General features: G+C 39.1%; 1 protein-coding gene across 11 annotated transcripts in view; it reads right to left on the reverse strand.

Annotated features, from left to right (window-relative positions):
- GREB1L (GREB1 like retinoic acid receptor coactivator) overlaps positions 1–14998 on the reverse strand; it is a 139835-nt gene that overhangs the window by 74200 nt on the left and 50637 nt on the right. For all 11 annotated transcript variants that reach the window (XM_062632859.1, XM_062632868.1, XM_062632867.1 and 8 more), the window contains exon 2: positions 3245–3348. The gene's annotated coding sequence lies outside the window, so the exon portion shown is untranslated. The remainder of the gene's footprint in view (positions 1–3244; positions 3349–14998) is intronic.

Genomic DNA, 14998 nt, shown 5'->3' on the forward strand with positions numbered 1-14998 from the left:
AAGAAATGCAAAAATTCGAAATTACATACTATTAACATCTAATAGCAAAAGAAAACCATTTTCTCTTTCTAATGCTTGTATTTGTGATGTGATGCAACTCAGGACCCACTACGATAAATTGTATATGGGATCTTTATGTCTTGGAAGAAGAAAAAAGTGATAACAAAATACATTATTTTTTGAAGACATTAGATATGCTTCTTGACTTGTTTTTCCCCCAAAACAAGAAGTCTTAATGATGTTTGCAGGCTGAACTAGTCTATCCACAATGTAAATTGCTAGCAAAGGCAATCTTGATTCCCAAAGCCGCTATTGTGCTTTAGTGAGTCAGTAACACAGAAAATTCCCAGGTTCTATGTATTCTTGAAAGCGTGCATAGAAAAATTCCAGTAAATACTGGCATTCAAGAAACTAGTGCTCATAGTACTTTATTTTGACTGCTGCCACAGTAGAATATAAATACTATGCATAAAATTCCCACTGTAGGCTAAAATCCACTTAAAAAAAAAAAAAACAACCCACAAAACAAATCCCAAACCTGATAAATATTCACTTTATAAATAAAGAAGAATTTTCCTCCAGTAGATGAGAAAAAAAGTCTTAATAATTCATACACTTCCATTTTACACACCGAGTAATTCAATTCTAGGGTTACAAATAAAATTAAGCATTACAGCTGAAATATGTATTTCTCTAAGCAGTTTTATTATACATTTCATATAGCCCTTAATTCCATATAGATATATATGTAAAATGTGATATTCATTGTTTATAGGGATAAAGCTGAAAACAGACTCGGACATCTCTGAGTTTCTACAGCAAAGGCCAGTCCAACCTCATTGATAAATAAACCACCTAAATCCTTTCTTCATTTGTTATTGCCTTATTGCAAAAGTATGAAGCTGAAGCCTAGAAAGTCAAAGTTAAGGCCTGACCTTCCATCTCTATCCTATCTGGACACTCCCTTGTGTACCCCTCAAACACACATGCTATCATTTCCTGATGAATTTAGAAAGGGTTATCAGGAGGGTTTCAAGATATGTGTCAGTTTTGTAGCAACCTGAATGCTATGCAAACATCTTCTCTGTTTAATAGGGGATTTGTATTTTAGTAGGTTTATCCATTCCCAACTTTATTTGTTTAAAGGTGCCTTAACCTTGACATAAATCAATGTTAAGCACCTGCATAGCGTAATTCTGAAGAGTTTAAAAATTAAGCTCTTTGGAGGGCTGTATTTTGCAAGCATGATTTTTTATTAAAAAAAAGAAAAAATAATTGCTTAACTTCTTTGCTCCTTTTTCCCCTTTAAAATTATGCAATTTATACTTTTTTACTGCTTGTACAGTGTTCTCTTAAAGATGAAACACCAGGTTAGTCACTATAAAAACACCAGCACCTCTGGCTCCCGAAGATCTTTTTCTTCCTAACACAACAATGAGGGTTTGCGTAAGACACGAGGGCCAAAGAGTTCGAGTCCCCGGGTTGTGTCTTGCAGCAACCCCCTCCTTCCAAAGGAAAACAAAAAGCACTGAACCTTTTCTGCCACATGCCTGGTCCTTCCCCCACCGCCTCTCTGGTGAAGACAGCCATTATTACATTTCCTTTTGGGTTATTTACAAGGTCTTGGCTCTGACATTGATTTCTTATCTGTTTCTATGACAAATGTTAAGTGTTAATAAGCTGTCACCTTAAAGTAAGAGAATGCCAAACAAATTATAGGAATTAATTAATCAAAACCTATTCTTTAACATTATTTGTGAGTGCTAAAACAAGAACAGCAAATATTGCTGGAGACCAGGAAATCCCCACATTTTTTTTCAACCAATTAATAATAGTAGATTAAAAGAAGTTATAGTTTAAACTAGGCAGTATCTTGATACCTAAAGCGAATTTGTCAGGGGATACAGAATAACCAGGCAGGCGCAGCTCCCTAAGGAACAAAGTCTTTTAATTTGTAAGTTAAGGTTTTTACTTCTTACTTTTTCAAGTATTTTGCTCACAGTATAAATTTTAGGATCAAAGGTGAAAGTTCAGAAATCTTTTTGGTTACAGAACCATTAAAATGATAAACATTTGGGATCTCAAAGTACACTTCTACTCTAACTGTCCTTTCAGACCCGCATTGACTGCACTATAATAGCTGCCAACATTTGGTAAGGATTAGCCTTTCATTTAGACAAAAGCAAGCATTCCTTAGCTAAATCAGCACTTTTTGCCATCAGACTCATAAAACCTTTTCACAACACAGATTTTCAAGAGAATCCTTTAGGGTTTTAGGATGCTGCTCCTTTTACTAAGTAACAAAATACACCCCAGGGTGTCTCATTGACCGAACTCAGCTGTCCTTTGACCTCTGCAATTGTTTAGCCTAACTTCAGGGCTACAGAATCTGCCTCCCCCCCATCAAAAAGGCTAATGTTGCTTCCTCCTAGCACCTGGCAAAGCAAAATCCTAGAGGTTCCCCCCCCCTTCCAGACTCTACCATGTTCCAGATGTTGCCAAGCAAAATGCTCCTGCAGGCTAGTTTTGGGAACCCGCAAGCGCCACTCAACCTGAGCTGTGGCCATGACCCCCTTGCTCTGCTCTGTGCTGCCCTTGCCCCAGGGATACAACAGGTCATAAAGCAGGAATAGATCCTCAGCCTTCTGGGTACGCTGGCTATTTAAATGCAACAAGAAACTATGCGAGCCCAATATTGTATACAGAGGCAAGCCTCCCCCCCCCCCCCGCCCCACCTTTAAGAAGTCAGGAAAAAAAGACGTGTGAGAATCTCAGTTGGAAGCACAAATCTATCCCAATCATTACAAAGATCTGCATTCTTCTTGCCATTTGTTTTAAAGCCTTTGAGAGGACAAACAAGCAAACAAACATCCATCCTCCAAGTGCATAAAACAGCTATTTAGCTAGCTGCTTACGTATTTGCAGCGGCTCTAAGTAAAACAGCAGATGAAAATTGTTACAGCTTCAAAAGAACTGTCATTAAATAATGAAGTTGATCTCACTGCGGATATGTAACAAAGAAATGGAAACACAAGTCAGCCCTCTTTGGTGAAGGCTGTTTAATTATATGAACTGGATTTCAAGATTTTTTTTAAGAACCTAAACATTGTACATGCCTGAAGCAAAACTAAAATAATTATTTACAGTCCACACCGTTCCTAAAATGCAGGCGATGCAAATGAAAGCACAGATGCTGAACAAAAACACGCAATATATTGTCTATTAGGAAAGGCAAGTAAAGTACCTTCTTGGATTCCTTTTAACCTATTTGAAATGCAGTCATGATTAAAGGATGCAGCTAAGAGTCTGAGAAGCCTTGCTGAGAAGTTGTTTAAAACTCCTGAACACCTGAAAAATAAGAAAGGAGAAAAAAGATCAGAATTACTTGTGACAGCATATAGCGTATAGCAACCCAAGAAAACCTATCTAAACCTGGTTTAGGGTGAAAATTGAACTGGGGTGGGGAAAGGAGGGCTGACAACTTGAAAAAAAACATCTTTTATTTATAGGAATACTTGGTTGAATCTGCATGGCTGCTTTTCTGCGTTCTACCTGAAGTAAAGAACAAGTCTGTCATGGAATCATCTGCATGTGTTTTGCACTGAAGCTGCCAGATGAAATATTAGGAACTTAGCACAGCAATATGAGAAAATTAACTGCCACAGAAACATAAAAAAAAAAAAAAGATTATAAGGTAGAAGCAATTATTTTCCTATTGGTTTAAAAAGAAACAAACTGAATGGGTGAGCAGTTATCTACTCTTGAAATGGAGATCAGTGTTCAAAATGAAATCAGAATTAGTAGGTTGCTCTCCTATCTGACATCCTAGAAAGGCATTTAAGTGAAAACACTTCTAATAAAAATTGCAGTTTATAAAAGAGAATACACCTGAAATACCCCAAAGAATGGCATCAATGGTGTAGCAAGCATCAGGCAGAAGAGCAACTTCTAAAACATCTACGGCTATACAGAACAGTAATTATCATCAGGAAAAGCTTTAAATTAAGTTATCAGTGACCAGACTTCAACAAGACTTTCTTAGGCACATAAGCTGGTTTGGCTTCCCAATAGAAATGGACAATATTTTGCCAAAAGATTTAAAGGCATTTTCCGTGTTGCTCACAAATGGGATTTTAGGCTTAAAGCTGGGACTACTGGGACCACAAAGACCTGGGCCTGCTGTCAAAATCACAGCGCACATGACTCTTTCAGCTGTAGACCTAGAATTCAAAACCCGGGTTTTCGAATTGAAAACAATATATTTTTAAGCTTCCTGCCCCTCCTCCTCATAATAAAAATCAGCCTTTTAGAAGGGAGCAGTTATAACCCTCACCTCTCACCCAGCAAAGCTTTTGGAGAGGCTTGTTGTGAGCAAAGACATTGAACAACTCTATTGCCAAGGAGCCTCGATGCTACCTTGGGCTGTGCATCCCCACCATGCTAACAGTGACTCTATCGCAGATGGCCAACAAGGTTAATGCACGCAGCTTCTGACCAAACTGTAGGGCTCTGCAGAGCCTTCAGTGATTGCAGAATGTCAGTAATCCAATTCCAACAGCTCCTGGCTCTGAAATTGCTATTTTTCGGACACGTGCTGAACATTTCACCTGCTAGTAATGACATTTTTGTATTTTCTTCTAATTACACTCAAAGCTAAGACCTTTGGCCCTAGGCCACAGACCTCTATTCAGGCTGCACACATTCTCTTAAAGGCCCCGATCCTTTGTTGTCACTCTCAGTCTTTCATCTATTATTTACATCCATTGAGAAGAGAGATACTCTACCATTTGTGAAGCTTTAAAGCTTCTAATCGTCTTAATTTCTTCACCTTTCAACCAGTGCTTCCCCTTATGGACCAATGCCAATAGTGTGACAAAATAATTTTTCAAGCCAAGATCCTCCTGGACCCTTCCCAAACCTTGACACACACTGGGGCTGTAAGTGCCTTTTGTCCTTAGCTGGCTGCTTTTGCAAACACAGACCTTTGCTCTCCTTGGGAGGGGGATGGATTTGCTCGTCAGTGGCTTGGGGGGAGTTTTCTTGTGGGTTTTGTGTAGGGTTTTTTTTCCATCACTTTCAGTTAAAATGTCTGACTCAATTACTCCAACTAAATCAGAGATACTGTAGTGAATCTTCCCTCTTTCAAAAACATGAAGTACCTTCTGAAATACAAATAGCTATGGATTTTAAGCTTACTGTTTTTTCCAAAAGCTAAACTGATGATACAGTGGTTTGGTTTTACAATGACAGATTCTCACACAATATTTAAGACAGAACACCACAAACCCTTTTTCTGACTGGCAGCATTAATTTGTCCTGACCTTACAACACAATGTGATAAAAAAAAAAAATAAAAATCAAACAATATCTTCATCTGATGTTCAGATCACCTCCTTCTGGTCCTCCCTTATTTGCAAATGAAGTAGGAAACAAATCAGCAGCATTTTTCATTCATCAGCCACCAATCTTCATTTCTGAGACCTGTGGGATCTGCTAACATGTGATCCATCTTGGCTCTTTCTTCCAGTGCCGCCTGGCTTACTTTTGACTTCTAACAGTGCTTCCTTGTTGTCTGTCCCCTCTGAAGACTCCCCAGCCCCCTTGTCTTTTCTTATTTTCACCATTTGCTTCAACCACCAGTTCACTTGAGACTCATCCATCTTACAATGCCTAAAGTGACAGATGCTCTCAGGAATGACCATACTGCTGAGTGAACAAAAGATAACATCACCTCTAGGAACTCAGGGAGAAATACAACTTCAACCCTAAGACACAGTTATCCTGATGGACACAGCACCATAAACCTCTCTCAAGGCGGGGGGGGGGGGGGGGAAGAAAGGAAAAACAACTGCAAAGAAAAGGAATCTGAGACAATTGAAGGCCAAAAAGAGTATTCTTTCTGTTGTAGCTGTAGTTAGTGGTGTTGATGGCCTATTTTATTTTATTTTATTAATACCCATGGAAGATTTCTGTAGAATGTATCTGTGATAAAATCAAGAGGCCCAGAGAGAGTAAGAGAAATTTCACACAAGAGCTGTCTCAGGATCCCTACAGACTTGAATGGAGGAAGAAGGCACTTTAGGACAGTTTCAGCAGCGTGTCACACAAGGCCTTCGCCAAAACACAAACATTGCCTTGCTAAAATCTACACATCCTACAGACCAGCTGTTGCTCAGTTCAATTCTACAGGAATTCAGAATCATTATGCAAGCCTGTGCCCTTGATGAACACATATTGTAACCAGAGTAAGATTACTTTAATGTCATGGCTGCTTGATAAATCTGTAATTTGCAAGTAACAAACCACCAGTGTTTTGACATTTAAACACATACCATTTACAACAAAAACTGAATTAGAATGATAGATTCTCCAGCCAGCACCTACAGACCTGACTAAGGACAATGCTTGTTTCTAAATGAAGATCTGCACTCTATGCCAAATAAGACAGAAGCAAAAACTGCTGGATTTGAAGTATGCCCAAAATTCTCTATCCATTTTCTATGGTGGAACAGGACTTGTTGAAGAGGGAGGCATCCTGGGTGGTGCTAGAAATCTCTTAACAAAGGAAAGGTCATATTAGCATCTCCCAGAGACATACTCGCAAAAGTGCTGCCGCAAATGCTGGGAATCCCTTCTCTGTGGTGAGATGCAAAGAATTCCCTTCTCTCTCAGCAAAGCTTTACATAACATCTCATGTTCAGCTTTCAAACACTACAGGAAATAACCATCATTACAGTACATGAGTCTGACAGCATGTGAGTTTAATGGACATAAAAGCTAGAGTTATAAAACAAAAAGCAAGATAAGACAGCCTATTAACCAAATGTTTTCTGTTCAGTGTAAAGTCAGGCAGAAGTCACAATATGCATTGCTTCAGCTGATGGCTAAAGAATTTGTAATGGGTTATGATTTTAGGTCCTTATCCCAATCTGGAGTCTTTCTATTACATTCACATATGACAGCTAACATCAAAGCACCAGACTGTAAATACAGAAGTAAGGTATATATACACTAATTTTAAATGTAGGTCCTTTTCTCATTGTATGCCACACAGGACCATTTTGGACCTCCAACAAATGGAAATAAAACTAACAACCACTCCAGTCTGGTCCTTCCTAAAAAGGATCCCAACTCTGGACCCCACACAACCTTTAGAGTTTCTCTTCCATTCTGAGCCACCAAGAGACCTGGCACTGAAATCTTTCATAAAATCCCATTCAGCTGGGGAAAAGACACATAGGAAAGTGTACAGAGGATAATTATTAGTACATAGTTGAAAGAGTTGTATGCAAAATTGCTTTCCACCTCACATCCCAGCCTGATCAGTCCACATCGCTCTGGAACCCTAGTTGAGCAGCAGGGCTCAAGGCATGCTACAACTACCAAGAAGAAAAGTAACGAGAAAACCAAGTCTGGAGATTTACAGGCACATTCTGCCATGGTATCTGAATCCAATTTTCACCAGCAACTCTATTGTACTTCGAGTGTCAAGATGTCTGGGATAACTTTCTGAAGTTCCTTCTAACACCATCAAACCAAAGAATCAAATAACTAGGTCTACAGTTAAGTTCCTCACAAGGAAAATTCTTGGAAATTATATAATGCTTTCATCTGAAATACTTGAAAATCTTGACTTCAGATATGGAACAAAAAGTAGAAAACTGTATCCTACCTTAGAAACCCTATGTTCTTTTCTCAAACAGGCATCTTATCGTACAGACAGTCCTTACATGTTATAGCTCCAAATATTTATCACAGTAGGGAGAAGTGTTTATGGTTAATATGCAATCCATCTTCTGCACACTGCTGCTTTTAAACAAGACGAAGTGTGAGGTAAAAGGTCAAAACTACTAGAAAGAGCCCTGAATAAAAAGTCTGACATTACAACCATTTTGCTATAGGAGACAAGATGTAAAATAGGTTATTGGAGTCAAACTCCCTGCACAACACGGCAGGCCAAGGGAACTGATCCAGATAGCAGTGAATAGTGACACAACTGTTGGCATTAATGTGTTCAGTAACACCATAAACTGCTTTGAAAATCTCCCACTTAATGAAAGCAACATTTTTCAATCGAAACTGCATATTTTTATATGCATGTATATAAAATGAGGTCTCATTCAATGCCATTTTAACATGGAATAACTGAAATATTGACATTAAACTTATAGGTAACTTCCGTCATTGCCATCAAGTTATTGACACTGAAACATGACCTTGAAATGACAGCTCCATTAATGCAAGTCTTACCGGGGAAGGTTTCAAAAAGGCCCGATTAAATTAACTACTTTTAAACACAATGGGATCAATATGTATGCAGAGAATGTACACCCCCATGGCAAGTTCTGCTTGCTTGATTGATCAAAAACAAAAAAATCCCGTGGCCTTCCAGATCTCAGCTGGTGCCAGAAATCCACATAGAAAAAAAAAAAAATATCCATCTAAATGAAACTCTGAAAAGGTTTACCCTTCACCAGTCCATTTGCACTTCAAAAACTTCTTAAGTCCTTCAGCTAAACCCCAGGGTTGAACCATTGCAAAAATGAGAGGGGGATAGCCGTGATTTATCTTCCTTCTGTGCTCTGGACAGAGCTGTAAAATCTGCATGCTGGCATGAGTGTGCGCGTTACAGGCTTGTTTTCAGGAATCTTGGATGTTTACCATTTTTAGAAGTAACTCTTCCAAATTCCTCACTATCATTTATTGCCTTCAAACAGGCACAAGCACCAGAGCAAAGTCTTCATTTCTGCTCACTGGCATTATTTAATGGCCAAGCATGCAAAATCAGCATTTTGAAGAAAAATACAGCCGATCTCATTTGTACCTGTATCAGCTGTTGCCTTAGGGAACTGTGTTAGCAGAACACTTGTTTAAGAATGCAATTTAAGCCTATCCCTTATATTTAGTAGTATCAAACACCTTTTTAGCAAGAAGCCCAAAATAACTTTCCATTTGTAGATAGATAATCGATGTGTAGGGTCACACAGGATACATTTTTCAGTCCTCTGTAGTTCAAGATAACATTACCAATAGAAGGAAAATGGAGATTTCATGGGTCAGAATATTCTGGGTCACAAGGAACTTCAGTGCTGCTGTCAACCTAGTAAAACTCAATCAGTATACTTTTGCTTTGTATGTCGAGTATTAAAAACCTTGCACCTGAATGCCTACATTATTTTTGCTGAAGTAGAAATCCAACTCAACATCTTCACTGACATTCTTTGAGCAGAAATTCATATACTCCAATATTCATTTAATGTGTTAAAAACATAAACACACGCATCTATAAATGAAACACATCCTCCAAACATCACAGATAAATCCTTACAGCATCAGTGCCACATAACAGCACAAAGTGAGGGCAGTAAAACTTGGTAATTCATTTCAGTTTTTCTTATAGCTTTTTTCAACTCTTAAGACCCAACCCTATAAACCACATATCAGTGACAAGTCCTATCAGTCTAAATTCTTCAGACTTGGATAACAGACTTACTCTCAAGGTAAATAACAATAACAAAAAGATTCAGTATTATCTGGTTTTGCATGAAAAGGGCCTACTTATTTCCAAAGTCCTTTTCAGATTTTGCTTTTATCACAGAAGTTGTTATCTTCCACTCTAAAACAACAGAAACAGGTGAAAAATTCCTTGTTTTTATGAAGAGATAAAAATACACAGATCCTGCCACTGTAAGTTGAGTCTTAATTTTACCAGTGGGAAGCTTTAAAAACATTGACATTGTGCCTGTTTTTGTGCAAGCCAAATGCCGGCCCTAACAAAACTGCAGGGCTAATCTGAAGAAAAAACCCCAAACCCTAATCACTCTATTAATCCCTACTCAAATCCACAAGTATACTTAAGTAAGAGGTTGTGGATATAAGAAGGAATGGCATCTTACTCAGCATCTGACATTCTACTCAACTTAACTCCTCAGAGACTGAAACTCTACTTTAGAAAAAGAGTGCAAGATAGTTTTTAGCATATATTCTCTTCTGAGAATACTCTTCATATATATATAAAAAAGTCTGCAGCATAACTACAAATCTGTGTGCTTTTGCAAAAACTGCAATGAATATTTACTTGACTATGTCCTGCACTGGCTCACAATTATAAGACTGTGCTGAGAATGTTTGTAAACTTGCATCTACTTCTGGTGTGCTTGCAAAACTTTACGATTCCATCTGCAGCTTCATTTGCTTCCCTACATATGCTAACATTTGCTATTTTAATAGAGAAGTTTTGCAAAGGTTTATCCTTACTCCTTACTACATTCAGTACCAGAAACAATTTTTATATGTTATTTCTTGTAATAAAGAAGTTTCGAGTATTTGTTTAGCCATCTATTTTTCAGTATTTATTTACTAATCCTAAGACAGACCCAAATGCCATTCTGATCAATAGGGTTCAGTACTTCTATTCAAAGCAAAATGAATGTCACCACAGGCAGGTAAAGAAGTCCAAGCAGAGTGAAATAGAATTCCATAAAACCTCAAACAGAGTGCTGTCTGCTTTCCAAAAAAAAAAAAAAAAAAAAGAGAAGCTGGAAAAACAAAACACAAACAAGAAATACCCTGTGGATTCATTATCAACCAGGGTGGCAGGCCTTCCTCTAATTCCCTTATAAAAGCCCATGACTACCTGCAGAGCCTGGGAGTGCAAATCACATTAGTGGAGACACCAGATGACCAAAGAAAGCACTGGAGGCCTGGTGAAACCAGTAAACAAAAGGCAGCATTCCAGCTGAATGCCACTGCTAGAGTCAGCATTGTAAGATGCTTGGATCTGATAACCCAAAAAGCAGATTAGCTGCAGGCAACAAAAGAGTAAAATAAGAAACAAAGGGCTCATTTTGACACGTGAAGAAATCATTTCCATTAAGCCATCTTGAGTTTACTGTGTAGTTATAAAAACTGCTCCTACTAGAAGTGACATTTGAAGCAATGAAGCTTTGACAGTGCGGCGTCTCTGACAAGCTTCTGAAATAATGCAGCCCTGAATGCAGTATAATTTAAAGAGGGAAACTGGCCTCTTTGCCTTTGAATCTGTGTAACATCTTAAAGGCCTAATAATGATTTTTAAATCTGTTGTAGCAATTTCAGTTACGACTTTCAGCTAGAAGACTTAACACATATTATGGTGACATGACACCCCAGAAAGAACTGAGGCTTGACAAACAGAAGATTCCTTAGTTTTATCTGTATTTAAAAGTCTCCTGCAGAGAACGCACATAGTACAATTACACGAGAAGGTTGCCTTCTCTCCCCAGTCCCCATCTCCTCCCATGTGTGTGTCACTTACTCACTGAACACAGGAAAGAGTCATCTTATATTCCTTTCCAGAAGTTTAACAAAGGATTTTTATCCGGAAACAAGTCTAGGCATACTTTAATCACAAGGACCAAACTGCAAAATTGAGACATGGAAGTCTATACAAATATCTAGATACTAGAGAGATAGAAGTCAAAACTTTCTTGGCTAAAACTGGAAAAACTGCCACAATTTTGTCTTCTACAATTAAGAATTCTATATCCTTAAAGCCAAACCAGGTCTTTTTCTTTCTTCTCAAGATGGCAAATTGGTCTGCTATGAAATATCCATGAGCTAGAAAACATTTCTGAGGAATGCTGCGGTACACAGAAAACATTTCAGCTTGTTAGCTGTGCCATCTCCATCTCCTGTTTCCAGCACACAATACAGAAACATGGCACATGATGATGAAACAGGCCTTCCTTTAACATTTCTCACCTGGCTTTTGCACACAGGTAGCAACTAAATGTACTACGTTGTTTTTACATCAGCCTCGTCTACTAAGTAAATCAGTTACGGAATGGTATATTCCTTCAGTAGGGACAGAATTTCACAAGCGTATTCATCCACAGCTAGCTGGTTCTTCTCAGCAACAAGTGTAGAGAAAATATACCCAGAAAACCAACTCAGCAGAGTTGAAGAGGGATAGCATAAAAGAACAACGTATGGCTATGCCCAGATACAAATATATGGTATGCATTGACATAGACACCCTGCTATTAAGGCTCAGAGAAATCTTCTGTAAATATCTTCTTCTACCTGCTGACTGCCAAAATACAAAGCCATTAAACATATCTGAAAGGGGAAAGGCATAATGTAGGCATCTAATTGTGGACATCCCCCAAGGCCATCTGTAGCAACATACTGACATCAAGGCAAACCCAAGAATGAAATCTGTCTGATGGTTTAAGGTAGGTTTCATGCACATGTGTTTTTCCCCTGGTTTTAAACCATTCTGCTCTGGAATATCACCATGGTACCCATGCTGCTTATAGTATTTTTGCTGTATACATGACCTGAGAGAAAAATAAGGTGGATGGGCCCCTCTTCCATTACTGTTCTTTTAATATCTTCTTACCCAAAGTAGCACTCAGGCATAAACATGCCCTCATAAAACCACAGAGAGAAAATGCACTGAAGGCTGTAAGAAACATTGTTAGGAACGAAGCAGATTTTAAAAAGAAAGATTACTTGGGGTCATAATGTGCACACATATGTGCTGTCTACATCTGCATAGCACATACATGGAGGGGAAGCACAAGATGCTGTTGTACATCAGGCTACCTTGTTGTACATCTTGCACCCTTATACTGAGGAGAAGGAAAAATAAATTGAAGTTCAGATTCAGCCAATCACCATTCAGAGAAACACTTAAGTGTTTGTTATTTATAGCCATCTAACAGTCTGAATACAAAGATGGATGCAGCTAGTAATCACATAAAATGATCCACTTCAATGCAGTTGGCCTTTTACTGCAGAGAGAAAACAGCATGATCTTTGCTTGGTAGTCATGGACAGTAGATTACCATTAATGATTTTTCGCAGTATCTTTCTAATAGAAATGTCAGAGCACTCTAAACAGAAGGGCAAGCTGGTCAGTTCAGAATATTAAAAAAAAATAAAAATCTTTAAATACTTAATCCAAGCAGACCCCATATTTCACTTCCAAAGGGCTTTTCCAAGGAAGGCTGTTTCAAGTTGAGGCACCCTGGGTTCCCTCATCACTAAGATATTTCAGCAAAACAGAAATTCCGTCAGGACTTGCTGCTTAGCTGTTGTTCCTTGTGCAGAAAGATACACTGTGGCCAGACCTTCCTAAAATGCTAAGGTTAAAAGCCTTTATCTCTTTCAGGAATTCTAGTTATTTTAACGTATGGGCAATCATCTGACTTGCAATTCTGCCCATAGCTGAGATTGCCATGGACCCCGTTCTGAGCACCTGGGAGGTGAAGGAAATTGGTTTCTTGTTCATAAGGTCACTCAGCAGAGCTGGCAGAAGGTCCCTGCAAGGAAGAACTCCACATACACTGGAAAATTGATGGGGTCCTTATAAACCTAATAGGAGAACAAGAAACGGGTCCAGGTATCTTCACTACTTATGCTGATCTACATCCACCATGGCTACAGTTTGGTTCTACATCCTCTTACATTAAAACTGCTTCTGTTGAATAGCCCTCTAAATAAAGACTTTTATAATGCCCACAAAGTTCCCTAAAGTGATATACTTGAGCGAAATTTTGGGCCACAAGTGTATGACATTAGAATAGTTACCCCACTAGAGTAGAAAGCCCACAAGAGTAGAAAGGCTGAAGGAAGTGATCCTGCCCCTCTATTCTGCTCTCATGAGACCTCACCTGGAGTACTGTGTGCAGTTCTGGTGTTCCCAACATAAGAAGGACATGGAACTGCTGGAACAAGTCCAGAGGAGGGACACGAGGATGATCAGGGGACTGGAGCACCTCCCATATGAAGATAGGCTGAGAAAGTTGGGGCTGTTCAGCCTGGAGAAGAGAAGGCTGCGTGGAGACCTCATAGCAGCCTTCCAGTATCTGAAGGGGGCCTATAGGGATGCTGGGGAGGGACTTCTCATTAGGGACTGTAGTGATAGGACAAGGGGTAACGGGTTAAAACTTAAACAGGGAAAGTTTAGATTGGATATAAGGAGGAAGTTCTTTACTGTGAGGGTGGTGAGGCACTGGAATGGGTTGCCCAGGGAGGTTGTGAATGCTCCATCCCTGGCAGTGTTCAAGGCCAGGCTGGACAGAGCCTTGGGTGACATGGTTTAGTGTGCAGAGTCCTTGCCCATGGCAGGAGGGTTGGAACTTGATGATCTTAAGGTCCTTTCCGACCCTAACCATTCTATGATTCTATACATAAATTAAGCCTAATCCCAGATGATGCTTGGCATGCTAGAAGTCCAGAAGCATTTGCAAAAGTGGATATTGAAGCATTTTACCTTAAGGTTGGTGGAAAAATCAAGCTGCTCGTCGACCAATTACAAAGAAATCTAGCATAGACAAAGTGTCAGGTGTAAGACACAGGACTGGGAAAGAATACTACTTGGGTCTTACAAAGTTAAGCTTTTACTCAGTTCTTCCACATCTCCAGTGCTCTGGAATGGAGAGAAAGAAAAAAATGACCAAGGAAAGAAAAGGCCTTTCAAAAATAGAAATTTCATAAGAAAATTAAATAGGAAGAGAATGCCTTGTTCTCTCACACACACACTGAAGCAGAGAGGAAATCTCATGAAGACTCAGGAATAAGGAAAGGATCATTGTATTCCGGAAGTACAGGATGGGAGACAACAGATGGGAACACGGATAAGGAGCTCTCTGTGCTTTTGATTATTATCCTGAGAGATTCTGATAAAGGTAGGCTAAGGAGGATAACACATTTTCTTCTCCCAGCATCATAACCAACTTACATTTTGCTCCTCAGGACAGAGCTGACCTTCCTACAAACCAATACAGACTTCTGCTCTTGTCAGGACTTCTTTAGAAACTACCACAAAATGCATAAACTGAAAAACCCACACAGACAGATCCTGGAAAAGACACTCATATTCCCAGTCGGTGATTGTAACGTAGTGTATACAAAACATACATGAAAATAATTGAATCCTTTCTACATGTCTATTAAATCCAACTTGCTCTGAAATGGAAGTTCCCCATCCACCCTCCTCATCTTTCGAGGG

This window comes from Pezoporus occidentalis, unplaced genomic scaffold (assembly GCF_034315485.1).
Source record: "Pezoporus occidentalis ecotype Australia unplaced genomic scaffold, CSIRO_AGI_Poc_V1 ctg4, whole genome shotgun sequence".
Lineage (NCBI taxonomy): Eukaryota > Metazoa > Chordata > Aves > Psittaciformes > Psittacidae > Pezoporus > Pezoporus occidentalis.